General features: G+C 46.4%; 1 protein-coding gene across 3 annotated transcripts in view; it reads left to right on the top strand.

Annotated features, from left to right (window-relative positions):
- The first annotated feature begins 8,091 nt into the window (after window positions 1–8,091).
- Window positions 8,092–27,842, top strand: part of LOC139232411 (uncharacterized) — a 197,288-nt gene continuing 177,537 nt past the window's right edge. For 2 of the 3 annotated variants that reach the window (XM_070862586.1, XM_070862572.1), the window contains exon 1: window positions 8,092–8,162. The gene's annotated coding sequence lies outside the window, so the exon portion shown is untranslated. The remainder of the gene's footprint in view (window positions 8,163–27,842) is intronic. The other variant, XM_070862577.1, reaches the window with a different exon arrangement.

Genomic DNA, 27,842 nt, shown 5'->3' with positions numbered 1-27,842 from the left:
CTAACTGACTAGAACTGGAGCAAACGAAATGACGAGAATTCCGATTTCTAAGATACTCCGTTCTACACCAGTTGCTCCTAAAAATCAGGAGCAAATCATGTTGAAACTTGGGGCCATAGAAACTATTTTCCCTGCTGGGGATTCAGAATAAAAGAAAGTAGGCCCAGAATTTGCACTCCCAATGACTGCGTAAGCCTTCCATCAACCCAGAACCTGCGATCTGTCAAGGTACACCTTGACAGATCTACCATACTGACTGAGAAATCACTTTTGCTGGTGCAGGGTTGGGCTATTTTCCCAACGACGACCCAGCAAATGCCCATGAAACTTACAGCTGGTAAAAGCAGGTGTTGGCCTACTTTCACCAGTGTAAGGGTTAATATAACTCTTAAATTAAAAAGCAAAATAATACACAAACTCTTAAAATTACTTTATGCACATTTTGGCCCGGATTAAAATGTTTAGAATTATTTAAAAAAAATTCAATTTTTATTTTATTGTATTTAAATTAATTTAGAAAATGCGAACATTTATTTTTATTAGAGTTGTCTAAATTACTTGTGGATTCTATTGCATGTTATTCGGGGATTCCGTTCGGAAATTAACAAAATCAGTTGTAGCCTACTGACCAATAAAGTTTCGCCTCGGCTCTCTCCAGTACTTAAAAGGGAGGTGCTTTGTTACAGAAGCACCTCATTGTCAGTGAAAGCAAGGCGTGGCGCAACACTCGAGAGAAAGGGCAGCACTGGAAACCTTGGTCCGGGGGAATCCAACAATGATGGGACATATTATACCTGCATGGGGGCAAATGGCTCTCTAGGTTGAACAGCAGAAAGATCGGGAATGAGTTTGCTCAATCCAGTCGCATAGTAGTTATGTTACTGGACTAGTAATCTAGAAGCCGGGACTAATGATGACAGGAATTCAAATCCCACTAAATCAATTAATTAAATAAATCTGGAATAAAAAGCTAGTGTCAGTAATGGTGATCATGAAACTACAGCACAGGAAATTTGCCGTCCTTACCTGGTTTGGCTTACATGTAACTCCAAACCCACAACAAAGTGGTTGACTCGTAACTGCCCTCTGAAATGGCCTAACAAGCCACTCAGTTGTATTCAAGAACCACCACCTTCTCAAGGGCAATTAGGGATGGGCAATAAATGAATGAATACATTTTTAAAAATACATCATGTGACAATTGTTGTCCCTAGGACCTGGATCCAGTGCCGCAAAAAGATTAATGGCCTCACATGGCTGGTCAAGGTAAGTGAAGGCTTCAGTAAATGCCATAACCCTCCATCTGCACCACAAGCCACACGCAATGCTCATACACAACCCCATCATTCACCTACCAACAATCACCACTCATACCTCACAATCATTGCATTCACTTCACCCTCATGCACTTACCACTGCTGCAACTCTCACACACTGCCAGCTATTCAACCATAGCAAACACATCATCAAAACACATCACACACATCCCTTTCACCCAGGCAAACAACAACAGCAGATGGTACAGCAGACAGGAGGCAGCCAAGCAAGGGTTGACAAACTAACTGACCTGTAGAAGGAATGTTTGACATAATTGGAAGGGTTGTGGCAGTGTCCATGGCAAATGGAGAAGTGGAAAGCATCACTGATGATGACAGTATGCTCATACATAAGAACATAAGAACATAAGAACTAGGAGCAGGAATAGGCCACCTGCCCCTCGAGCCTGCTCCATCATTCAATAAGACCATGGCTGATCTGATCATGGACTCAGCTCCACTTCCCTATCCGCTCCCCATAACCCTTGATTCCCTTACCTTGTCGAGCCCCTTCATTATCTTATATGTTTCGTCAATATCACCTCTCATTCGTCTGAACTCCAATGAGTACAGGCCCAACCTACTCAACCTATCTTTATGTCAACCCCCTCATCTCTGGAATCAACCTCGTGAAACTTCTCTGAACAGCCTCCAATGCAAGTATATCCTTTCTTAAATACGGGGACCAAGGGCGAGACTTTCCCTAAAGCCCCATACTGCCCGATTGCTGCCCAGAAACACCGGTAAGTTTCTGCAACTAACGCTGGTGAAAATTTCCAAAATAAAGGTAAGAAATACAGCCCACGAGAAAATGGATATTGCACCAGGATTCTCGGCAGTTTCTTGGTGGTTAAAGCTGAAACTAGGGAAAACAGGCAGCTCTTACCGGAATGGACAGTAAGTACTTAAAATTTAGTCCGAGGCTGCGGTTGGGCCTAAGGAAGGAGGAAAACTTAAAAAATATATTTTCATTTTAAAAAAAGTGATAAAACTTTGAAAATTATAAAACTTCTCATGACAGTTTTTAAGGTAATCGCCATTTTAGAATTTTAAAAATAATAATAAAAAACCTCTAACTTACCTTTCTTTGCCAGGTACTCACCTACCGCCCTGTTCCAGGCAGCTTTCCATGGGCAGTTTATTTGGCGGTGTGTAAGGGCCTCCATTGAGGCCAAACTTAGATCCTGCCGGTTTTCTCGGCAATACACGTGGGCGGTTGTTCCCTGGCGGTCTTTTCAAAATGCGGCCGGAAGTCTTTAAAAAATAAGGGGTAACTTTCGCTGGGCGGTTTCTCATCAAAAAACAGTTGTACCGCCGAGAAAAACACCGAAAATGAAGTCGAAAGTCTACCCTGAAAACTGAACGCAGTACTCCAGGTGTGGCCTCACCAATACCCTGTACAGTTGTAGCAGGACTTCTCTGCTTTTATACTCTATCCCCCTTGCAATAAAGGCCAACATTCCATTTGCCTTCCTGATTACTTGCTGTACCTGCATACTAACTTTTTGTGTTTCATGCACAAGGACCCCCAGGTCCCTCTGTACTGAAGCACGTTGCAATTTTTCTCCATTAAAATTATAATTTGCTTTTCTATTTTTTCTGCCAAAGTGGATAACCTCACATTTTCCCACTCACTTAGCCTGTCTATAACCCTTTCCAGATTTTTTGTGTCCTCCTCATAATTTGCTTTCCCACCCACCTTTGTATCATCAGCAAACTTGGCTACATTACACTCGGTCCCTTCATCCAAGTAATTAATATAGATTGTAAATAGTTGAGGCCCCAGCACTGATCCCTACGGCACCCCACGAGTTACTGTTTTCCAATCGGAAAATGATCAAACCTCTATCCATGCTAATATATCTCCCCCAACCCCATGAGTTTTTATCTTGTGCAGTAACCTTTTATGTGACACTTTATCGAATGCCTTCTGGAAATCCAAATACACCACATCGACTGGTTCCCCCTTATCTATCCTGCTCATTACATCCTAATTCTTCTTCTCATATCCCACATCCTACTTCTATCTCATCCTACAACTTCTTCTCACGTACAAGCTGCTGATGGTGTATGCATGAATATCATGTTTGCCCCACTCCCCTCACCACAACCTGACCCTTGTGCCTTTCCACTTTCAGATATGCAACAAGTGCAACCTGGCCAGCCTGTTTCTGAACTTGTGGGAAAGACTGTTGGAGGAGAAGAAGAAACAATGACACTACATCTGACACGCAGACAGCATCTCGGAGAATGGCTTTGCGCACACTTTAGAGGGTAGTATTGAGGTGTGATCTTCACACGGTGACTCACTGGGCATAAGTGGTGCAGCCAGGCCAACAGGAAGGGTCGCTCGGATGCCAGCTCCCCAGAGGGTGAGTTTGTGCATGAATTCTACTGCATAGGACTCAGATGATGACCTCGATGGAGCGGCCTTCAGAAGAAGGATGATGAGCATGCACCAGAAACACTCTAACATTGTACTGTGTTTTGCACAGAGCTTAGAGGCGATGAGTTCGAGGGTGGACTCAAAGATGATGCTGGGCATGATGTGCAATCTCGCAGCTTCCATTGCAGCACAGGCAGAAGTGATCCAGCACAGACTGCTCTCCTGCAAGCTCAGCTTGCTGCCATGCAAGCTCAGACTGCTGCCATCATTGCTGTGTTTACAAGTGTCGAAAGGGGTTTGTAGGATGTCACAGCAATCCAACTGATGGCTAGGGCAGCTGAGGCACCATCCCAGGGGAATAGCAGTGGTTTCATGGAGCTAGACCCAGCTGTCCTCTCTCAGGATGGCAGCATTTCTACTCCCACCACTGACACTCCACCAATGCCCTTGTCTGTCAGACAACCAGCCCTGACTGCTGCCACCAATGCCCGAGGTCATCCTGAAAGGCCATCTGTAATCTCTCGCACTGAAACTCAATAGCCTTCCTCCAGCTGTGCTACTGCTATTTGGGGAGCACTTCGTAGGAGCACTAGATCAGGCACAGGGACACGGAAGACAGACACTAAGTAATGCACAAGGCTGATTTGTTGACTTTGTTCTTTAGATTTGAATTTGATAAATTAATTAATTATGTTTGGAATGTGTGTTTTGTGGTAGCTCTCATTTCAGCTTTGTGTCCAGGAGGATGCTTGATGTTCTGTAACAGAGGCAGGGTATGATGGGGAAGTGGTGAGCAATGGGGATCTGGGGTTTAATTCACTGGAATTGAAGTCTGATGAGGTGGTTATGGCCATCCCGTCCGGAATGGGAATGTGCTGCCTGCCTCCTCGCTTCCCTCACCTCTTCCTCCCCCTCCTCTTGCTCTTCCTCATCCTGAGGCGGTCAGGAACTCACTGTGGCAAGGACTGCTGTGTGGTTATGATGGCTAAGTTGTGGAGGATGCAGCAGACCACCATGAAATGAAACATCCAATCCGGCGATTACTGGAGGGCTCTTCCCGAGCGATCAAGGCAGTGGAACTGATGTTTAAACACCCCAATGGTCTGCTTGATGATGTTGCTCATGGTCGCATGACTGCATTATATGAGCACTAGCCCCAAGGGGAGTCATCAGCCAGGTGCAGAGCCGATAGCCCTTGTCTCTGAGCAGCCACTTTGGGTTTCAGCATGGTGGCTGGAAGATTGGTGGCACAGCGCACTGGCGCAAGATAAAGTCATCATGACTGCTGCCAGGATACCAAACATTCACCATCATGATGCACTGGATATGGTTGCACAGCAACTGCACATTAAATGAATGGCAGCCTTTGTGGTTACGGAACATCTCAGGATTTGTATACGGTGTCCAGAAAGCCACATGTGTGCATTCGCTGCCGTCCTGCGCCATGGGGAAGCCCGCTATCCTGGCAAAGCCACAGGTGCACTCGTACTGCTTCTCTCTGTTCAGAGAGAAGACAATGAAATCCCTTCTATCTGGAATAGAGAGCCTCTGTGATCTCTCGGATGCAGCGATGGACGGTAAACTGGGAAATGTTCACTATGTTACCTGCTGCAGACTAGAAGGATCGGTGGTGAAAGAAATTGAGGCCACAGTGACCTTGAGGGCCACTGGGACAGCTGTCGTCGCCCTGCTCTGAGGCAGCAGATCTGGTTCTAAGAGGTGACAGAATTCTGTGACCATCTCCTTGGTGAAATCGAGCTTCATAATACATTGCTCCTGGTGTAAGTGCAAGTAGGAAAAGTGCTCTCAGAAGATCCTAGGTGAATAAGACCCCCTGCTGAGAGCCCTCCTGCCCCTCCACCTCCTCCCTCTGCAAGCATCTTATCTTCTTCTTCGCTGCCTCCACTCCATCTCCCTGTAATACTTGAGCGTAAGGAGGACTGCAAATAGAGCCCCATTACTGGGAGCAGGTGGTGTGAGCAGAACCTTTTAATTGAGAATCAAGGCATTCTCCACTTGTAGCAACACTCCTTGTGACCTCAGCAACTTTAAGCAACTCTAGAAATCTCCAAACAGTTGCACAAATGTAGACAGAGCCAGTAGAACTGAAAAAGCAAGTCAGATGCAAGTTGTTGATGATCCCTTTAAATAGCACTATTGAGGGCTCCTTCCTGCTGTTGAACACTTGATCAGCTGGTCATGATAAGGAGAGGGCATTATATGGAGAGGCCACATCCAAAATGGCAGATTGTGCATCAAATCAGCATTGCACACTCATTGATTTCACAATGTGGATCAAGTGCTGGCAACGGCAACGCTACCGACCTCCCCAAATTGACGGCTGCCGCGGGACCCACTAGAAGTAAGTCGGCTGCCATTTTGTCATCAAACGCGGCCTTAACGGCCGGCGCTAAACCCCCCATATTTCGTGGCCATAGAATACGGGAACTCTCTTACCCAAAAGGCTGTGGCTACTGGGTTGATTAAAATTTTCAAGAATGAGATCGATAAATCTTTGTTAAGTAAGGGTGTAAAGCGATATGGAGAAAAGGCTTATAAATGGAGTTGAGCTCAGCCATGATATAATTGAATGGTGGAACATGTTCGAGGGGCTGAATGGCCTACTCCTGTTACTATGTTCCAATTACATTTTTCCTTTTTCCATTTCTCTGAGACATCCTGGCAGTTGGCTTATGTGAAGATTTTATTTTCTTCAATACGAATAACACTTGACTTTTGAGATAAGGAAGGGGTTTTCTGGTATGAAAGTTGACTTTTTTTGTGCATTCTTGTGTTGTGAAAATGCCACAGCTTGGAAACAACTTGGTTCATGAAGTTGGAGTGGTTATGAGTTTTACTTAGCATTGCACTTAGGAGTTTGTTGCAGCATACTATTGTGATCAATGTCCTATGGGAGTGTAGTGGCAAGTTATGCTCTGTAAACACTGTTATTAATTTGTGTACAGGCTTGTGATGCAGGCTCCTTTGTTACTGCGCAGTAACCAGGGAGAGAGGTCACACTGTCCATATTGGAGAGGTCAAAATCCATGGGGAAATTTGAGTAGCAACTTTAATAATCAATAAGAATATGATGGATTGCAAGCCCAAACTGGAGGCAGTTTGTCAAATGGAAACGAGAACACAAAATTCAGGTCCCTGTGCCTGTTCCTGCAAATTACTTTTTTGTGCACTTTAGTGTTTTTAATGATTTGATGCACTGTCAGGGCAGCTTTAAGAACAGCACAGAGAGGCACCAGGGGTAGACGCAATGGGAAAAAGAAGTACCAGTTGTAAATATATATGTGCACAGTAAGACCACTTTGTCGTATGAAGTCGAGTGTTCTGAAGTATATCTGTGTTTGGAGGATTTGGGAGGTCAGTTTGCAATGGAAGACACAGCTTTTCTACTAAACTGCCTCTTCTGATTCATCATCATGGGAGAGGTGTGGTCTGTAGATTCTTGTGGAAGGGTACCTACAAGTTAATCTTCTCCTTTGGTGTAATCTTATCCCGCCTGCCTGTCATTTCCTCTTCCTCCTACTCCTGTTTTGCCTCCATGATAAGGATATATATGGGCATGCCTATAATGAACTCTGTTGTGTACATAAACAAACAGGCTAACTGAACCAGGAGTAAAGTAACTAACTTTGTCCTTTTATAGCAATAACCAAAAATGGTGCCCCAAACCAACATGAGCCAGAATGTTTACAGCAACTGTGAATAGCTCCCGCAGGGTCCTAATGCCCGTCTAGTGTACTGTAACAAACAACTAGTGTATAAACGCAATAAACCCCATGGTAGAGGCTGCATGACAGAAAGCTGGGAAGAAAATGATTTACACTGCCTGAAGCTGATGAAAGGCAGCTTTCAGAATCTTTTCTTAGCAGCACATATCCGAAAATCACTCCTTAATGTTCCTCAGCTCCACTGCTGCAATGTAGATATAGGAGGAAAGCTCGGAAACCAAATCGTGAGACTGTTGTTCAGATATACTTGTGCGATTCATTAAAGTGGAAGCCAGCTTCTGTGAAGAATACCAAGATAAAAGTCATCTTTTCCCACCAGGATGTAAAAAAGTAATCAAGTCATCCTGTTTAATAATTTAATAACCAGCTGCAATAATTTAATTTTATTTCTGGCTCATGTCTTCCAACAATTATCCTAAAGAGTCGAGCAAGCATCTCCAAGTTTCATGTACAGTTGAAATTACAAAGACATAGGGCTGGATTTTCCAGTCCTTTGCGCTCCGGGTTTCGGCATGAAAGGTGGCCGTGAGGTCTCCAGTGCCCCGCCGTGATCCTCTGGTCAGGTTTTGCGGCGGTGCACCGGGTGTGCAATGCCCTGGTTGCGACACCGGCGTGAATTTTGAGTCTTGCCCGACCTGTCCGCCTGGAAGTGCGTCCCCAATGACTGCCTGGGAAATCAGAGCATGGGGGGAAAGGAAGTAATGCACTCCAAAAGTAAGTTCGAGTGTTTTTTGTTGTAATTTTTTGTGCGATTTGTGTTGCGGTGGTGTGGGCAATGTTTTAGGAAGGTTTTTGTGTTTTTTTCTAGGTTCCCCCGCCCTCTCTCGGAGCACTCCCCGGCTGGCTGTTTAGCTCGGGAGTTTTCCTTCCATGCGCCAAGAGAGATGTACAACGCCTCCTTTAGTGCTGCGCTCCCTGACGCAGGGCCCAGATGGCCAAACTTAAATACCAAAGCGCAAACTATTCCCGGCCGCTAACTTTCCCGCCCCGCTGCCATTATAGTCCAGAAAACAGAAAAGCCTAAACGCCAGCCCTGAGGATATCTTTGATACTTTTGCTATTTCTTAGTATTAATAGTTATCTCTAGACAGATTTATATATATTTTCAGACTTCCTCCAAACAGTCAAATGAATTATTTTATGGATAGAGCTAACAGAAAACCATTTTAAATTCACAATATATAGGACGATCGAAATCTTCCTTGCTTCCATTCTGAAAATCATGAATGTCATCCTGATCATTTGTAAGCACAAGATGGGTATGATACCACATGCCCTGGCCCTTTGTCACATATTCTTTGCTTAATACATAAAAACTTTGATCGACTGTAACCTCAGATGTAACTCAAATATCTGGAATTTTTGTGAGAGTTCTCATGCCCTCTTTCCATATCTTTGGTGGCAGATTGGCAGAAGCTCCAGAGAAACAGCACAAATGGCTAAAAACAACCTACTTCCACCATTTCTCCAGGGTCTTCACTGATCTTCCACTGAAGGTGTGGCAGGAGATCAGGAGAACTCCACAGAAATTTCCCCTCATATTTTATGGCACTTTCGATAATAGAGAAATCTTGTCAACTCCATTTTGTTAGACATTCCTTCATTTAGCTTCCCCTATTTAATAAAAGCACAATATTATAAAATTAGGCTCGGGTTGTTTAATTTGGAACAGAGGAAGCTGAGGGGAGGCTTCATTGAGGTGTATAAAATTCTGAGGGGCCTAGATAGAGTGCTAGTCAGAGTAGGAATCGCAGGATAGCGCAGATGAATACGTGGCTTGAGCAGTGGTGCAGCAGGGAGGGATTCAAATTCCTGGGGCATTGGAACAGGTTCTGGGGGAGGTGGGACCAGTACAAACTGGACGGTCTGCACCTGGGCAGGACCGGAACCAATGTCCTAGGGGGAGTGTTTGCTAGTGCTGTTGGGGAGGAGTTAAACTAATATGGCAGGGGGAGGGGAACCAATGCAGGGAGACAGAGGGAAACAAAAAGGAGACAAAAGCAAAAGACAGAAAGGAGATGAGTAAAAGTGGAGGGCAGAGAAACCCAAGGCAAAAACCAAAAAGGGCCACTGAATATAAAGGAGCGGCAGGAGGGGTCAAAACTAAAAATCATGGTTTAAAAACTAGTATTAAAACACTTTACCTAAATGCACGCAGCATTCGAAATAAAGTAAATGAGTTGACGACACAAATCATTACAAATGGGTATGATTTGGTGGCCATTACAGAAACATGGTTGCAGGGTGGCCAAGACTGGGAATTAAACATACAGGGGTATCTGATGATTCGGAAAGATAGACAAGAAGGGAAAGGAGGTGGGGTCGCTCTGTTAATAAAGGATGATATCAGGGCAGTTGTGAGAGACGATATTGGCTCAAATGAACAAAATGTTGAATCGTGGGTGGAGATTAGAGATAGTAAGGGGAAAAAGTCACTGGTGGGTGTAGTTTATAGGCCCCCAAATAATAACTTCACGGTGGGGCGGGCAATAATCAAGGGAATAATGGAGGCATGTGAAAAAGGAACGGCAGCAGTCATGGGGGATTTTAACCTACATATCGATTGGTCAACTCAAATCGCACGGGGTAGCCTGGAGGAGGAATTCATAGAATGCATACGGGATTGTTTCTTAGAACAGTATGTTACAGAACCTACAAGGCAGCAAGCTATCTTAGATCTGGTCCTGTGCAATGAGACAGGAAAAATAAACGATCTCCTAGTAAAAAATCCTCTCGGAATGAGTGATCAAAGTATGGTTGAATTTGTAATACAGATTGAGGGTGAGGAAGTTGTGTCAGAAACGAGTGTACTATGCTTAAACAAAGGGGACTACAGTGGGATGAGGGCAGAGTTGGCTAAAGTAGACTGGAAACACAGACTAAATGGTGGCACAATTGAGGAACAGTGGAAGACTTTTAAGGAGCTCTTTCATAGTGCGCAACAAAAATATATTCCAGTGAAAAAGAAAGGCGGTAAGAGAAGGGATAACCAGCCGTGGATAACCAAGAAAATAAAGGAGAGTATCAAATCAAAGACCAATGCGTATAAGCTGGCCAAGATTAGTGGGAAGCTAGAGGATTGGGAAAATTTTAAACAACAGCAAAGAATGACTAAAAAAGCAATAAAGAAAGGAAAGATAGATTTCGAAGGTAAACTTGCGCAAAACATAAAAACAGATAGTAAAAGCTTTTACCGATATATAAAACGGAAGAGAGTGACTAAAGTAAATGTTGGTCCCTTAGAAGATGAGAAGGGGGATTTAATAATGGGAAATGTGGAAATGGCTGAGACCTTAAACAATTATTTTGCTTCGGTCTTCACAGTGGAAAACACAAAAACCATGCCAAAAATTGCTGGTCACGGGAATGTGGGAAGGGAGGATCTTGAGACAATCACTATCACTAGGGGGGTAGTGCTGGACAGGCTAATGGGACTCAAGGTAGACAAGTCCCCCGGTCCTGATGAAATGCATCCCAGGGTATTAAAAGAGATGGCGGAAGTTATAGCAGATGCATTCGTTATAATCTACTAAAATTCTCTGGACTCTGGGGAGGTACCAGCGGATTGGAAAGCAGCTAATGTAACGCCTCTGTTTAAAAAAAGGGGGCAGACAAAAGGCAGGTAACTATAGGCCGGTTAGTTTAACATCTGTAGTGGGGAAAATGCTTGAAACTATCATTAAGGAAGAAATAGTGGGACATCTAGATAAGAATAGTGCAATCAGGCAGACGCAGCATGGATTCATGAAGGGGAAATCATGTTTAACTAATTTACTAGAATTCTTTGAGGATATAACGAGCATGGTGGATAGAGGTATACCGATGGATGTGGTGTATTTAGATTTCCAAAAGGCATTCGATATGGTGCCTCACAAAAGGTTACTGCAGAAGATAGAGGTACGCGGAGTCAGAGGAAATGTATTAGCATGGATAGAGAATTGGCTGGCTAACAGAAAGCAGAGAGTCGGGATAAATGTGTCCTTTTCGGGTTGGAAATCGGTGGTCAGTGGTGTGCCACAGGGATCGGTGCTGAGACCAAAACTGTTTACAATATACATAGATGACCTGGAAGAGAGGACAGAGTGTAGTGTAACAAAATTTGCAGATGACATTAAGATTAGTGGGAAAGCAGGTTGTGTAGAGGACACAGAGAGGCTGCAAAGAGATTTGGATAGGTTAAGCGAATGGGCTAAGGTCTGGCAGATGGAATACAATGTCAGAAAGTGTGAGGTCATCCACCTTGGGGGAAAAAAACAGTAAAAGAGAATATTATTTGAATGGGGAGAAATTACAACATGCTGAGGTGCAGAGGGACCTGGGGGTCCTTGTGCATGAATCCCAAAAAGTTAGTTTGCAGATGCAACAGGTAATCAGGAAGGCGAATGGAATGTTGGCCTTCATTGCGAGAGGGATGGAGTACAAAAGCAGGAAGGTCCTGCTGCAACTGTACAGGGTATTGGTGAGGCCGCACCTGGAGTACTGCGTGCAGTTTTGGTCACCTTACTTAAGGAAGGATATACTGGCTTTGGAGGGGGTACAGAGACGATTCACTAGGCTGATTCCGGAGATGAGGGGGTTACCTTATGATGATAGATTGAGTAGACTGGGTCTTTACTCGTTGGAGTTCAGAAGGATGAGGGGTGATCTTATAGAAACATTTAAAATCATGAAAGGGATAGACAAGATAGAGGCAGAGAGGTTGTTTCCACTGGTAGGGGAGACTAGACCTAGGGGGCACAGCCTCAAAATACGGGGGAGCCAATTTATAACAGAGTTGAGAAGGAATTTCTTCTCCCAGAGGGTTGTGAATCTGTGGAATTCTCTGCCCAAGGAAGCAGTTGAGGCTAGCTCATTGAATGTATTCAAGTCACCGATAGATAGATTTTTAACCAATAAGGGAATTAAGGGTTACGGGGAGAGGGCGGGTAAGTGGAGCTGAGTCCACGGCCAAATCAGCCATGATCTTATTGAATGGCGGAGCAGGCTCGAGGGGCTAGATGGCCTACTCCTGTTCCTAATTCTTATGTTCTTATGTTCTTATGAGTGTGTAGGAAGGACCGGTTTCCCTTAGCAGAGAGGTCAATAACCAAGGGGCATTGATTTAAAGTAATTGACAGAAGGATTAGAGGGAAGTTGAGGAGAATTGTTTTCACCCAGATAGTGGTGAGACTCTGGAACTCACTGCCTGAAAGGGTGGTAGAGCCAGAAACCCTCATCACATTTATAAAGTACTCGGATATGCACTTGAAGCGCAAGGCTACGGTCCAAGAGCTGGAAAGTGGGAGTAGGCTGGATAGCTCTTTTTCGGCCAGCACATATATAATGAGGCTTCCTTCTGTTTCATAAAATTCTATGATTCTGCCATGATGCTTTCATACAGCGGCAATCCAACATTCCAGACGTTTTCATTCCAGGAAGCAGACTTAAGGGCTGGCTTGAAGGGGACAAGAGATACCCCCTTCAAAATTGACTAATAACTCCCGTGAGGAACTCCTACAATGAAATGCATGAGCGCTACAAAGAGAGCCATCAAGTATGTCATCGAGTAAGCATTCAGCGTTAGGTGGCTAGACAGGTCTGGAGGCACCTTTCAATACTCGCCAGTGAGGGTCCTTACAATCATAGTGTTATGCTGCGTCCTGCACAACATTGCACGTCAGAGAGGATTAGAGGTAGAGATGGACCAAGTTACTCATCAAGCATCTTCTGATGAGGAGAATATTGGAGGAATATGAAGAAAGGCACCTATCACCAGACTAGCTCCGTTCCTTCCTGCCTGGAATGTCAGAGATACTTTCATAATTCGAAGGTTCAGTTAGTTATTCTAACTGGAAAAAAACTAATAAAATCCACCTTCACCAACCCTACCCCGCTATCCCATTCTCTTTGCACAAAACTATCCTTTAACCACGCATCCACCCATTGCATATCCGGCCAATGGATCCCATCATCTATTGGGCATTCATCATGAAGCAAGTGAAAGGGCGAATTGACCCTCGACACAATAATGGGCAAGACATGGAAGGGGAACAAATCAATAAATCTAAAAAAACATTTTGTCAAACACTCATGTGCATTACAATTGCTTTAACTTCCACTTCCTACCGCTTCTACATAGTGTATTCTGTGTGACTTCAGCAGAGGGTCCCTACAATCATAGTGTTGTGCTGTACAATATTGCGCAGCAGAGAGGATTAGAGGTAGAGATGGACCAAGGTGCTCATCAAGCATCTTCTGATGAGAAAAATATTAAAGAAGAGATCATGACCCTAACTGCTGAGATGCTCTTGACCCTCTGGGTTTTGGAGCCTGAGGGACTTGTCAAAAAAGCTCCCTCTGCACCTGTGCAGAGGCAGACTTGGACATCGGGGCACAAGGTAGCATGTCGGGTACTGGTTGAGAGGGGAGGTGGGGATGATAACAGGTGTGAAGTGGGAGTGCTTTGAGTGGTGTACCCAATTCCATGCCCCCTTTTGCCATCATCCCTCTCCTGGGCCAATGCAACATCACACCTACCACTCTGCTGCAGACCAGTTAGGTGGAGATCAGTGATGTATTGTGAGGACATTGATAAGGTATCTGCCATCCCACTCAGCCATAGTCATAGCCTGCATAGACTCATTCAAGAGCCATATTTGAAGCTCCATGGAATCACTCACTCCATGACAGACATTCTCACAATTCAGCGCCACCAATCCATTAATGATCGAGTTGGACTCATCCTCGATTGTGGAAAGTGTAGCACACCTGTCAGTACCTCGCAAAGTAGCTCCTGTATCTCTATCCTTCTCAATAATGGGCCCTGGGATTCTGGGATTCTGACCTTTCTGTCCATGAGCATTTACACTGTTACAACGAAGCTCAATGTAAGCTCGAGGAACAGCTCCTTGTCTTTTGATTAGGCACTTCACAGCCTTCTGAACTCAACAAGTTGAACAATTTCTTGTTTTGAAAATTCAGACATTAACCATTCATTTCAAAGAAACAGCCACTTCAAAAGGATTAGACAGGTCAAAAGCCAATACAATTTGTCAAATCAGCATTGATAAGAATGCTTGGACATGGTAAGTGTCCTCAGGATTATAAACTAAAACAATATATGCAGTGTTGGTTAAAGAAAGAGCTTCTATTTATTAGCACCTTATCATACCCAAAACATTTTACAGTCAATTATTACTTTTGAAGTGCAGCATTATATAGGCAAATAGGGCGACCAATCTGCACACAAAAACATCCCACAAATAGCAAATCAGCTAATGATCTGCTAATCTATTAATTCGTTTGAGCAAATATTTTGTGTCAGTCTTCACAGTAGGAGACGCTAAAAGCATTCCGATAATAGTAGATAATCAAGGGACTATAGAGAGGGGAAAACTTAAAACAACCACTATCACTAGAGAAAAAGTACTAGGCAAACTAATAGTACTAAAGGTGGACAAGTCCCCTGGACCTGATGGTCTGCATTCTAGCATCTTAAAAGAAGTGGCTTCAGAGATAGTGGATGCATTGGTTGCAAGGTACCAAATTTCCCTGGATTCTGGAGAGGTCCCAGTGGATTGGAAAACCGCAAATGTAACATCTCTATTCAAGAAAGGAGGGATAGAGAAAGGAGGAAACTATAGACCAGTAAACCTAACATCTGTCATTGGGAAACTGCTGGAGTCCATCATTAAGGAAGTAGTGGCACACATTTACAAAACCATAATACAATCAAACAGAGTCAGCATGGTTTTATGAAAAGGAAATCATGTTTGACAAATTTGCTAGACTTCTTTGAGGATGTAACGAGCAGTGTGGATAAAGGGGAACCAGTAGATGTTGTGTATTTAGATTTCCAGAAGGCATTCGATAAGATGTCACATAAAAGGTTACTGCACAAGATAAGAGCTCATGGGGTTGGGGGTAATATATTAGTATGGATAGAGGATTGGCTAACAAACAGAAAACAATGAGTCAGATAAATGGGTCATTTTCAGGTTGGCAAAGTGTAACTAGGGGGGGTTTCCGGGAATGGTGCTGGGGCCTCAACTATTTACAATCTATATGAAAGACTTGGATGAAGGGACCGAGTGTAATGTAGTAAAATTTGCTGATGATACAAAGATAGGTGGGAAAGCAAGTTGTGAAAAGGATACAAAGAATCTGAAAAGGTATATAGACAGGTTAAGTGAGTGGATAAAAATTTGGCAGATAGAGGATAATGTGGGAAAAAGTGAGGTTATCCACTTCAGTAGGAAGAATAAAAAAGGAAATTATTATTTAAATGGAGAGGGACTACAAACTGCTGCAGTACAGAGGGATCTGGGGGTCCTTGTACATGAAACATAAAAAGTTAGCATTCAGGTATTGCAAGTAATTAGAACGATGTGATATATTCACAGAGCACAGCATATACAGCTCCTAACATGGCAGGCAGCTCTCTTGGAAGCCTCCGGAAATCTGCCTGGTTCTGTTTAATTATTAACTGTGCAACTGCAGTACACAATACGTCCACATCCATAGTGTGGAGCTACAAACATTACAAGCTTACAGACATTACACTTCTCCCTCCTTAATGAAGAAGTTATTATAACAAACATCATACATAACTTTCATGTTTATACATAACACAGGATATAAACTTATTTTTTTTCATATTTACAAATTTAACTTTACCACTTGTTTTCTGTTTCGAAGAGGATACCTTCGCTCTCGAACAGAACCTTCCAAACATGGTGTCGATTTTGAGGCTCATCCTGAGGAACGTTTTCCTCCACGGAATTTCCTTGATTTTCATTTGAATTCACTCTAACTTGATTTTCATTTGAATTCACTCTGACTCGAACTCAGACTTTCATTCTGATTCTCTCCTGGATTTGTTTCCAGCACTTTGGATTTAGGATTTGCTTCTGGTATATCAAAACTATCTGATGAGTCAGAAATAATTGAATCTTTCCCAACTTCAACTCCTTCCATGTCTGTAGGTAAAATATGATCAATATGAACAAACCTAACCTGTCCATTATCAAACACCTCTTCAGGGAAGCCAAATGGAGAAAATAATTTTTGTAAAATGTCCAATGTTGTTATTTTCCACATTGGAAACACCACAACCCACTTCGAATGGCTATCAATCACAATGAACAATTGTTGTCCTTCTAACTCAGCAAAATCGGTATGCAGCCTTTGCCACACCCTGGGAGGCCATTTCCATGACTGTAATGGTACTGGTGGTGGTTGCTTGCTTACCGATTGACATGTCGTACACTGACTCACGATGTATTCTATATCTTTATCAAGACCTGGCCTCCATAAATAACTGCGTGCAAAACTCTTGGTCAAACACATTCCCAGGTGCTGGTCATGGAGGTCTCCTAATAAGTTGGACCTGAATTTATTTGGTATAACCACTCTTGCACCCCACATGATACAGTCTTTATTGACTGATAATCCATTCCTACGAATGAAGAATGGATGTGTATCTTTGTCTGTTACCTGGTTTGGCCTTCCATTTGCAATATACTCATACACCTTTGACATCACTGGGTCACATTTGGTTGCTCCACCAATCTCTTCAGCTGTGACTGGCAGTTCATCAATGTATGAAAAATAAAACACTTCTTCCCTATCGGGTGTAACTTGTGATGGGGAAGGCAATCTAGTCATTGCATCAGCATTACTGTGATCAGCTGATCGTCTGTATTCAATATCATATGTAGATGCTGACAAAATCAAAGCCCATCTCTGCATTCGGGCTTGCCTTGTTACATCTCCCCAAATGCATTACCTCACACTTATCCCGATTGAATTCCATTTGCCACTGTTCTGTCCACCTGACCAGTAAGCAGCTTTCTTCTTCATTATCAACCACACAGCCTATTTTAGTGTCATCTGCAAACTTCTTAATCATACCCCCAACATTTAAGTCTAAGTCATTGATATGTACCACAAAAAGCAAGAGACCCAGCACTGAGCCCTACAGAACTCCACTGGAAACAGCCTTCCAGTCACAAAAACACCCATCGTCCATTACCTTTTGCTTCCTGCCTCCATATATGAAACACAAAAAGTTAGCATGCAGGTACAGCAAGTAATTACGAAGGCAAATGGAATGTTGTCCTTTATTGCAAGGTTGATGGAGTATAAAAGTAGGGAAGTTTTGCTACAACTGCACAGGGCATTGGTGAGACCACACCTGGAGTACTGCGTACAGGTTTGGTCTCCTTATTTAAGAAGGGTTACACTTGTATTGGATGCAGTTCAGAGAAGGTTCCCGAGGTTGATTCCTGAGATGAAGGGTTGTCTTATGAAGAAAGGTTGAGCAGGTTGGGCCTATACTAATTGGAGTTTAGAAGAATGAGAGGTAATCTTATTGAAACATAAAGGGCCCAAGTTTCAGGCCGTGCCTAGAACGGCGCAGCCCCGACCTGGACGCCGTTTTTCGCGCCAAAAAGTGCGCCTAAAAAATTTTTCCAGATTCTCCGGCTCCCTGCTGGTCCTCTGGCCCTCGGCGCAGCGCAGCACGAGCTGTAGGGGGTGGAGCTAGGTCCCTGCGCTGAAAACAGTGTCGGGACCTCTGCACAGTAGCTCCAGGCGCCCAAAACTGTGTGGGAGGGGCCGAAGCATGCAGCTCCTAGCCCTGGCCCAATAGCCTCACTGGGGCTGTGTGCATAAGGCTCCTCCCACGGCCAGCTCCTGCTTCCTCCCGACCCGACTCGACTCCCGTTTCCCCCGGCCCCAGACCGGTCCGGACCAGACCGCGACACCGACCCGACTCCCGCTTCCCTCCCCTGCCCCCAACCGCGACACCGACCCGACTCCCGCTTCCCCCCACCGCCCCCGACCCGAACCGACCTCCCTCCTTCCCCCCCCCCCCCCCCGACCCGACCCGACCCGTGCTCCCGACCGCCCCCCCCCCCCGGACCGGCTCGGACCCGCGCTCCCGACCCCAACCCGCATTCCCCCCGACCCGACCCGCGCTCCCGACCCCGGACCCGACCCGACCCAACGCCACCTACCTGTAAATCTGGTGCTGGGGATGGGCCCTGCCCAAAGTCTTGGGCCTGGCCGCCGGTCCCAGCCGCCGGTCCCAGCCGCCGGTCCCGGCCTGTTCAGCCACACCCCCCCCCACCCCCGTTTAGCCTACCCCCCCTTCTCCTTCGCCCCCTCCTTCCCCTCTTCCCCTTCCCCCCCCTTCCCCTTCCCCCCCTCCTTCCCCTCTTCCCCTTCCCCCCCTTCCCCTTCCCCCCTTCCCCTTCCCCCCCTTCCCCTTCCCCCCCTTCCTTCCCCCCTTCCCCTTCCCCTCCTTCCCCTTCCCCTTCCCCTTCCCCTCCTTCCCCTTCCCCTTCCCCTCCTTCCCCTTCCCCTTCCCCTTCCCCTCCTTCCCCTTCCTTCCCCTTTCCCCCCTTCCCCTTTCCCCCCTTCCCCTTTCCCCCCTTCCCCTTTCCCCCCTTCCCCTTTCCCCCCTTCCCCTTTCCCCCTTTCCCCCCTTCCCCTTTCCCCCCTTCCCCTTTCCCCCCTTCCCCTTTCCCCCCTTCCCCCCTTCCCCCCTTCCCCTTTCCCCCTTCCCCTTTCCCCCCTTCCCCTTTCCCCCCTTCCCCTTTCCCCCCTTCCCCTTTCCCCCCTTCCCCTTTTCCCCCCTTCCCCTTTCCCCCCTTCCCCTTTCCCCCTTCCCCCCTTCCCCTTTCCCCCCTTCTCCTCTCCTCTCCCCCCTTCTCTCCCCCCTCTCCCTTCTCCCCCTTCCCTCCCTCCCCCTCTGCCTCCCTCCCTCCCCTCCCCCTGCCCCCCCTCTTTCCCTCTACCCCCCTCCTCCCCCTCCCCTCACTGTCAGAAACACAGACACTGACAGACAGAGAGTGAGAGACACACACAGACAGACAGACAGAGAGATAGAGACACTGACAGAGACACACTGCGGGGGGTGGCATCCCAGCACGCTGCTGGAGGGCTCCCGGTGCTGCAGTCGGTAAGTAGAAAATGTTTTATTTATTGATTTAAAAAAAAAATTATTTCTTATTAATATTTTTTGATTGATTTATTGGTTGATTTATTGATGTTTTTATCATTTATTATTGATGATGGCTCTTTATTTGTAAAACTGAAGTGTTTAATGTTTGTAAACTTCCCTTTAAACCCCCCCTCATTCCCTACGCCTGATTTTTTAAAGTGTAGACAAGGTTTTTTCGAGCGTACAAAAATCTTCACTTACTCCATTCTAAGTTAGTTTGGAGTAAGTTTTCACTGCCGAAACTTTGAAAACAGGCGTAAGTGGCCGGACACGCCCCCTTTTGGAAAAAAAAATTCTGTTCCAAAGTGAAACTGTTCTAACTGACTAGAACTGGAGCAAACTAAATGCCGAGAATTTGAATTTCTAAGATACTCCGTTCTACACCAGTTGCTCAAAAAAATCAGGAGAAACTGAGGCCAAAACTTGGGCCCAATGATTCTGAGGGGGCTCAACAGGGTAGATGCAGAGAGGATGTTTCCCCTCGTGGGGAAATCTAGAACTGGGGCCATAGTTTCAGAATAAGGCTTCACCAATTTAAAATGGAGATGAGGAGGAATTTCTTCCCTCAGAGGGTGGGGAATCTTTGGAATTCTCTACCCCAGAGAGCTATGGAGGCTGGGTCATTGAATATATTTAAGGTGGAGAGCTACAGATTTTTGAACAATAGGGGAGTCAAGGGTTATGGGGAGCGGGCAGGGAAGTGGAGTTGAGGTCAAGATCAGATCAGCCATGATCTTATTGAATGGCAGAGCAAGCTCGAGGGGCCAAATGGCCCACTCCTGCTCCTATTTCTTATGTTCTTATGTTATGTTGATTCAGGGAGGAATGCTGGAGAACATACTGGTTTTCTCCAGTAAAGCACAACTAGCTTCAGAATCTACCTTTCTTTACTCAGCACCAACAATGGGCTTTAATTTTTCTATGCACCACTTTAACACATTAATTTACCCATATATTTTAAACAGATCAAGAACTACAATAAAATAGTCCAGATAGAACGTTGTACGAGTATGTTGACTAGGGTGCACTTTTTAGTGCGAAAATAGTGCAGGAAGGAAAGGTGAGCTAACCCATTAGCCAAAGATTGATACATTTTTGTTAGATGAGGGTATTAAGGAATATGGAACCATGAAACCAAGGCAGGTAAATGAAGGTTTGGTACAGATCAACCATGATTTAATTGAATTACAGAACAGCTTGAGGGGCCGAATGGCCTACTCCTAATCCTCCAACCTCATTAAAAAAAGCCCTCATCCTGACCCCACCTTCCCCCCCCCCGCCCCCAACACTGCATTACCAGGTTATTTTGCGGGAGAAATTCGGCTGCTTTGCACCTCCCTTTAGTGCCTGCGGGGCACTAAGGGATTAGCAACCGGGCACGGCAAATTCACCGACGGCCACAATCTTCTCTGGCAGTTTTGCGCTAGCGCTAACACTTACCGAAGTGCGCAGCGCCCCGTTACTGCCCCAGATCAGAAATTCACTCTCGTCTCCTGCCTGAGTGCCTGCCGTCAACTGTGGCAGGAAGAGGAGGAGGTATACAGTCGTATGGCCATTGCAGGAGCGTTATTTAAGGGCTTCAACATCCAGTTTATTTGTAGTCGGAAAGGAATGCTGCCTTGTCAGGTTGAGATTGGCAAACAGCCGTTTTCAGCGATTTAAGCATTTTTCAGTTTCAGGGGTGTTCTGCCTCATAAAAATTATTCAGTATCATTCAGGTGAGATTTAAAAGTGCAACATTTGCATATGTTAATGGGGGCTGTACTGGCACTCGACCTTGCCCTCCAGCATCAACGTCGGAGGCAGCGGAGGTAGGGAGAAAGATTGAAAAATCTGGCCAGAGGGAGGAGGGCCAACAGGGCTCTCAACAGGAAGCCGTACCCTCCCAGGGTATACCGGGAACACTTCTCCTCCTGCATCATTTTCATTGAGGAACAGTGTCTTAGAAGACTCCGCTTCACCAAGGATGTGATCAGAGAGTTCTGCCACCTCCTGCAACCAGAACTCCAGCCTCAGACCAGGGTGACCACGGCTCTCTCGGTGCCAGTCAAGGTCAATGTCACCCTCAATTTCTATGCCAGCGGATCCTTCCAGTCTGCGACAGGAGACATATCTAACATATCACAGTTTGCCGTGCGTTGCTGCATCTGCAAGGTCACAGATATTCTCGACAGAAGGAGAAGGGACTACATTTCATTCCCAATTCCAGAGAGAAGCAGCACAAGCGTGCATGTGGCTTTACCAGACAGTGGGCTTCCCCATAGTGCAGGGCTCCATTGACTGTACTCATGTCGCTTTGCGGGCACCGCATAACAATCCTGAGGTATTCCGTAACTGCAAAGGCTGCCACTCACTTAATCTGCAGTTGGTGTGTGACCACACATGGTGAATCCTTACCGTCAATGCCCACTATCCTGGCAGCAGCCAGGATGCCTTCATCCTGTGCCAGACCGATGTGCCCGCACTCTTCCAGTCACCACATTAAGCACCTGGCTGGCTGGTGGGAGAGAAGGGCTATCAGCTCTCCACATACACCAGCCTGACATCGGTAGTGGGTAAAATGACCTTGGATAGGTTAGGTGAATGGGCAAATGCATGGCAGATGGAGTATAATGTGGATAAATGTGAGGTTATCCACTTTGGTGGTAAAAACAGAGAGACAGACTATTATCTGAATGGTGACAGATTAGGAAAAGGGGAGGTGCAACGAGACCTGGGTGTCATGGTACATCAGTCATTGAAGGTTGGCACGCAGGTACAGCAGGCGGTTAAGAAAGCAAATGGCATGTTGGCCTTCATAGCGAGGGGATTTGAGTACAGGGGCAGGGAGGTGTTACTACAGTTGTACAAGGCCTTGGTGAGGCCACACCTGGAGTATTGTGTACAGTTTTGGTCTCCTAACTTGAGGAAGGACATTCTTGCTATTGAGGGAGTGCAGCGAAGGTTCCCCAGACTGATTCCCGGGATGGCGGGACTGACATATCAAGAAAGACTGGATCAATTGGGCTTTTTTCACTGGAGTTCAGAGGAATGAGAGAGGATCTCATAGAAACGTTTAAAATTCTGATGGGTTTAGACAGGTTAGATGCAGGAAGAATGTTCCCAATGTTGGGGAAGTCCGGAACTGGGGGTCACGATCTAGGGATGGGGGGTAGGCCATTTGGGACCGGGATGGGAGAAACTTCTTCACCCAGAGAGTGGTGAACCTGTGGAATTCTCTACCACAGAAAGTTGTTGAGGCCAATTCACTAAATATATTCAAAAAGGAGTTAGATGTAGTCCTTACTACTAGGGGGATCAAGGGGTATGGCGAGAAAGCAGGAATGGGGTACTGAAGTTGCATGTTCAGCCATGAACTCGTTGCCTTGACCACTTGGGAGGAGTCCTCCAGTATTCGGCTGAGCAGGTGTCCCTTTTCTTTATCGTCCACTACATGCTGCACAACTTGGCCATACAGGCATAGCTGCATCACCTCAGGAGGAGGAAGAGGGAGAGGGGAAAGACGACGATGAGGACGAGGAGTGGGAGAAGAAGGAACAGGAGCATGAACAGCAGCGAGGGAGGAGGCAGCCACTCAATCGGCCTTGTGGAAGGGCGGTCCGTGAGCGCCTCATCAGACTTTGGTTCCAATGAATTCGAGGCCACTTCCCGGATGCTTAGCACATCCCCATCATTCCGTCAATTTCTCATTTCATCATAGGCAATCCCTCGGAGTCGAGGATGACTTGCTTCCACTCTAGAAATGAGTTCTCAGGCGAATGCAGGACCTACAGTCCCTGTCACAGGTGGGGCAAACGGTGGTTGAAGGAATAGGTGGGTGAGGAACTTTGGTTACCACATGCTCCTTCCGCTGTCGACGCTTGGCTTCAGCTTGCTCTCGGCGATGGGACTCAAGATGTTCAGCGCCTTCCCGGATGCTTTTCCTCCACTTTGGGTGGTCTTGGGCCAGGGATTCCCAGGTGTCGGTGGGGATGTTTTTTCAAGGAGGCTTTGAGGGTTTCCTTGAAACATTTACTGTGCCCACCTGGGGCTCGCTTGCCATGTCGGAGCTCCGAGTAGAGCACTTGTTTTGGGAATCTCGTGTCAGGCATGAGGGCAATGTAGCCCGTCCAGTGGAGCTGATCGAGCGTGGTAAGTGCTTCGATGCTGGGGATTTTGGCCTGAGTGAGGACACTGATGCTGGTGCGCCTATCCTGCCAATGGATTTGCAGGATCTTGTGGAGGTAGCATTGGTGGTACTTCTCCAGTGTTTTGAGATGCCTGCTGCACATAGTCCATGACTCTGAGCCATACAGGAGGGCGGGTATCACCACTGCTCTGTAGACCATGAGCTTGGTGCCAGGTTTGAAGTCCTGGTCTTCAAACATTCTGTTCCTCAGGTGACAGAAGGCTACACTGGCACACTGAAGGCGGTGTTGGATCTCGTCGTGGATTGCACCACCTCAGGATGTGCGGCGGTAGTCTGGGCTGGCTGGATGACGGGAAGAGACACATTCAATGCCGGAGTGGCAGTGATGGGATGAGGAATGCTGTCATCCTGAGAGAAGACAGCAGATTCCTGCTCTACTGACCCACTACTACTCCCCTGAGGCAGCACCTCAGCATCCCTACCATCTGCTGGAGCACAGAGTTGTGGTCTGCTGCGACACCGTAATGGCAGCAGTCAGAGCTTGTGTGGCATCAAGCTGAGACTGCATGAGAGCAGCCTGAGACTCGATGCCACCAACCGTTGACTGCATAAAGCACTAAGACATTGCGCCGCTTCCGCCTGTGCTGCAATGGATGCTGCCACATTGCCCATCATGGGGTCTGGGTCCCCAGAGTCTCTCGGGGAGTCCACAATCTTCTGCAGAGTGTAAATGATGGGCTCCATGGTGTGTGCAGAGCTCTGTGCAATACTGGAGGCGGACTCCTCCATGCTCATTATCATTACCAAGAGGCTCTCGGGCACCATTGCCATTGCACCTATCATCTCCGAGTGCATGGCCATCACCCTTCTTGTGAACGCCTCCTCATCGTGGTCCTCATCTGAGTCCTGTGCAGCAGAACCCGCGTGCGAACCCGCCCTCTGGGGAGCTGACTCCTGAGCTACCCTTTCCACCCAGCCTTGCTGCAGCCCACTCGTCCCTGATGCATTACCCAGTGCGGACCCCTCGACTAAACTTGCCTCTAAAAATCACATAGTGTCAATATCTGCGGGTGAGAGAAGCAGTGACGTTGTGCTTTGCTCCTCCTCCTTACTTCCTTCTTCACTCTCAGTGGGATGCTCAGGGACAGGTTGGTCATCTGATTGCTGATTATCTGAAAGCATAAAGGCACAAATCTCGCGTTAATGTGAGGGCAGGTGGGCAGGAATGGAGCAATGAATGCAGACGTTATCAGGAGCTGGAAAGTGAGAAAGGCTTGTGGTGTGAGGATAAAGTGGGATGAGAGAAGGAGAGAGGATGGAGATACCGTTTTTCCTCCCAAGGCGGTCGATGTCACCGACGGTCACGGCGCCCACCAGCTGCTGCCAAATGAGTCACAGCACTCGCTCCTCCAGGTCTATGAGGTGCTGGAGCTGCGCATCATCCCCACCTCTTCTTTGCTGCTCCCTCCTATTGGGGGTAATCTTGACCTGCTAGAGTGACAGTGCAGCTATGTTTTTGGGAGATGGGCGCACCGTAGTTGAATAGCTGTAATTGTAGGCAATACGTGCAATGTGGATGTGAGTTTTAGTAGGTGCAGATACTTGGTGGGTGAGTGGTGGGGGTGTGGTAGTTTGTGCAGTGTTTACAGACTGAGGTTCAGATACTGTAGGACCTGTTGAAGCATGTACTCACCCTGACCACCCGAGTTAGGTCATTGAATTTCTTGCAGCTCTGTGTCAGGCCACAACCACACTGCTGGCCAAGACCTCCTGAGCCACTTTCCTCCACATTGCCCTGAAAACCTGGGGCAATGGCTTCTTTCCAGTTGCCGTGAACAGCACTGCCCTCCTTTGTTACACTTCCATGACCAATGCTTCCAATGTGTGGTCGCTGAAATGGTGGGCTCGGAGAGTGGGATCAGCCATAGCAATTACTGGATTGAGTTGCTTGCACATCATCTTCACAGCCAGGAAACTTGATAATGAAGATCTGCACAATGATGGAACCTCCCCTTTTAAGAGCTGGAAGGAGCCTCCATGAAAGATCATTCTCAATTGCATTACACCTGAAATTCATTATCGTTCTGCTGGTTGAGCCCCTGTCACACCCTACTGAGGTCATTAGCGCCTGATTTAGCTCTCCAATTATTTCTTGGAGCGCGAACGAGTAACTTACCCGAAGCTCAGAATCATTAGTGCCTGGCACTACTTTTACAACTTTTCAAGAATTAGCACCCCAGGCGGGGTTCGACTGAATCTCTAGCCCTTTTAATTTTGCACACAGGCCATCCTTAAGGCTTCTGTGAGATTGATAAGCTTTGTTCTGTGGGTACACTTCCTCTGGAAACTGGATTTGGTATTTTTAAAAGTTTGTTCTCAGGATGTACGCAATGCTGTCACGGCTACGTTCACTGACCATCCACAGTTGCCCTGAAATTTGGGCAAGGGGTCTTCCCTTTGAACTGCGACAATCCTGTCATACTCCTACCATGATTGTTTAAAATCCTTTTATGAAGAATAGTTTGTGGTTCATAGTTTAGTTCATAGTCAAATAACTAGAGGCATGGCAGGGGCAGCTCTGTTCTGACTTCCTGTGCCATGTGGGAAGTCCTGGATGCTTCTTGTAGCCTGGACGACCACCTATGCAGGAAGTGTCACCAGCTACAGCAACTCGAGTTCCGGGTTTTGGAGCTCGAGCGGTGGCTGGAGTCACTGCAGTGCATCCGCATGGCTGAGAACTTTGTGGATAGCACATTTCTAGAGGTGGTCACCCTGCAGCTTAAGAGTGTGCAGGCAGAGAGGAAGTGGGTGACCACCAGACAGAAGAGGAGGACCAGGCAGCTAATGCAAGAGTCCCCTGAGTCATCTCGCTCTTCAACCAGTATTCTGTTCTGAGTACTGGTGGAGGCGATGGTTCCTCTGGGGAGTGGAGCCAGAGCCAAGTCTATGCCACCATGGGTGGCTCAGCTGCACAGGGGGGAGGAAGAACAATGGAAGAGCTATAGTGGTAGGGGATTCAATAGTTAGGGGAGCAGACAGGTGTTTCTGCGGCCACAGACTTGACTCCAGGATGGTATGTTGCCTCCCTGGTGCCAGGGTCAAGGATGTCACTGAGTGGCTGCAGGGCATTCAGGGGCAGAGGTCGTGGTCCATATCGGTGCCAATGACATAGGTAGAAGCAGGAATGAGGTCCTGCAGGCAGATCTTAGGGGACTAGGAGAGTGATTAAAAAGCAAGACCTCAAAGGTAGTAATCTCTGGATTACTCATGGTGCCAAGTACTCATGAGTACGGAAATAGGAGGATAGGACAGATGAATGTGTGGCTGGAAGGATGGTGTAGGAGGGAGGGCTTTAGGTTCCTGAGGCATTGGGACCGTTTCTGGGGGAGGTAGGACCTGTACAAGCCGGGCCAATATCCTCATGTGGTGGGGGGGTGGGGGTGTGGCTTGTGCTGTTGGGGAGGGTTTAAACTAGCTTGGCAGGGGGATGGGTGCCTGCGAATAGATTCAGTAGGGAGAGAATCAAAGCTAGAATTGGAAATCAGAAAAGTAGAAATTGAATTTGGAAGACAGGAAACCAGGGCTAGAAAATAGACAGCAAGGAAGTTTAGCAGTGCTAAATGGTATATACTTCAATGCAAGGATTATAGGGAATAAGACAGATGAGCTGAGAGCACCGATAGACACTTGGGAGTATGATATTATAGCTATTACTGAGATATGGCTGAAAGAAGGGCAGGTATGGCAGCTCAACATTCCTAGTTATTGAGTTTTCAGACGGGATAGAGAGGGGGTTAAAAAGGAGGGAGTGTTGCAGTATTGATTAAAGAAAAAATTACAGCTGTGAGGAGGGATGACATGTTGGATGGATCGTCAAATGAGGCCATATGGGTCGAATTGAAAAACAAAAAAGGGGCAATCACATTGCTGGGAGTGTACTATAGACACCCAAACAGTCAGAAGGAGAAGATAGAAGAGTAAATATGTAGGCAAATTTCTGAGAAGTTCAAAAACTATAGGGCAGTAATAGTAGGGGATTTCAACTACTCTAACATTAACTGGGATAAAATTATAGAGGGTGTGGAATTTCTAAAATGCATTCAGGAGAACTTTTTTAGCCAGTATGTAGCAAGCACAACAATAGAGGGGACGGTTCTGGACTTAATTTTAGCAAATTAAGCTGGGCAGGTGGAAGGGACATCAGCGGAAGAGCATTTTGGTGCTAGTGATCATAATTCAGTTAGATTTAGGGTAGTTATGGAAAAGGGCTAAGATAGTC

This window comes from Pristiophorus japonicus, chromosome 2, assembly GCF_044704955.1.
Source record: "Pristiophorus japonicus isolate sPriJap1 chromosome 2, sPriJap1.hap1, whole genome shotgun sequence".
NCBI lineage: Eukaryota > Metazoa > Chordata > Chondrichthyes > Pristiophoridae > Pristiophorus > Pristiophorus japonicus.
Note: the sequence above shows the minus strand (reverse complement) of the source record. Positions and strands in the feature narration are given on the sequence as shown.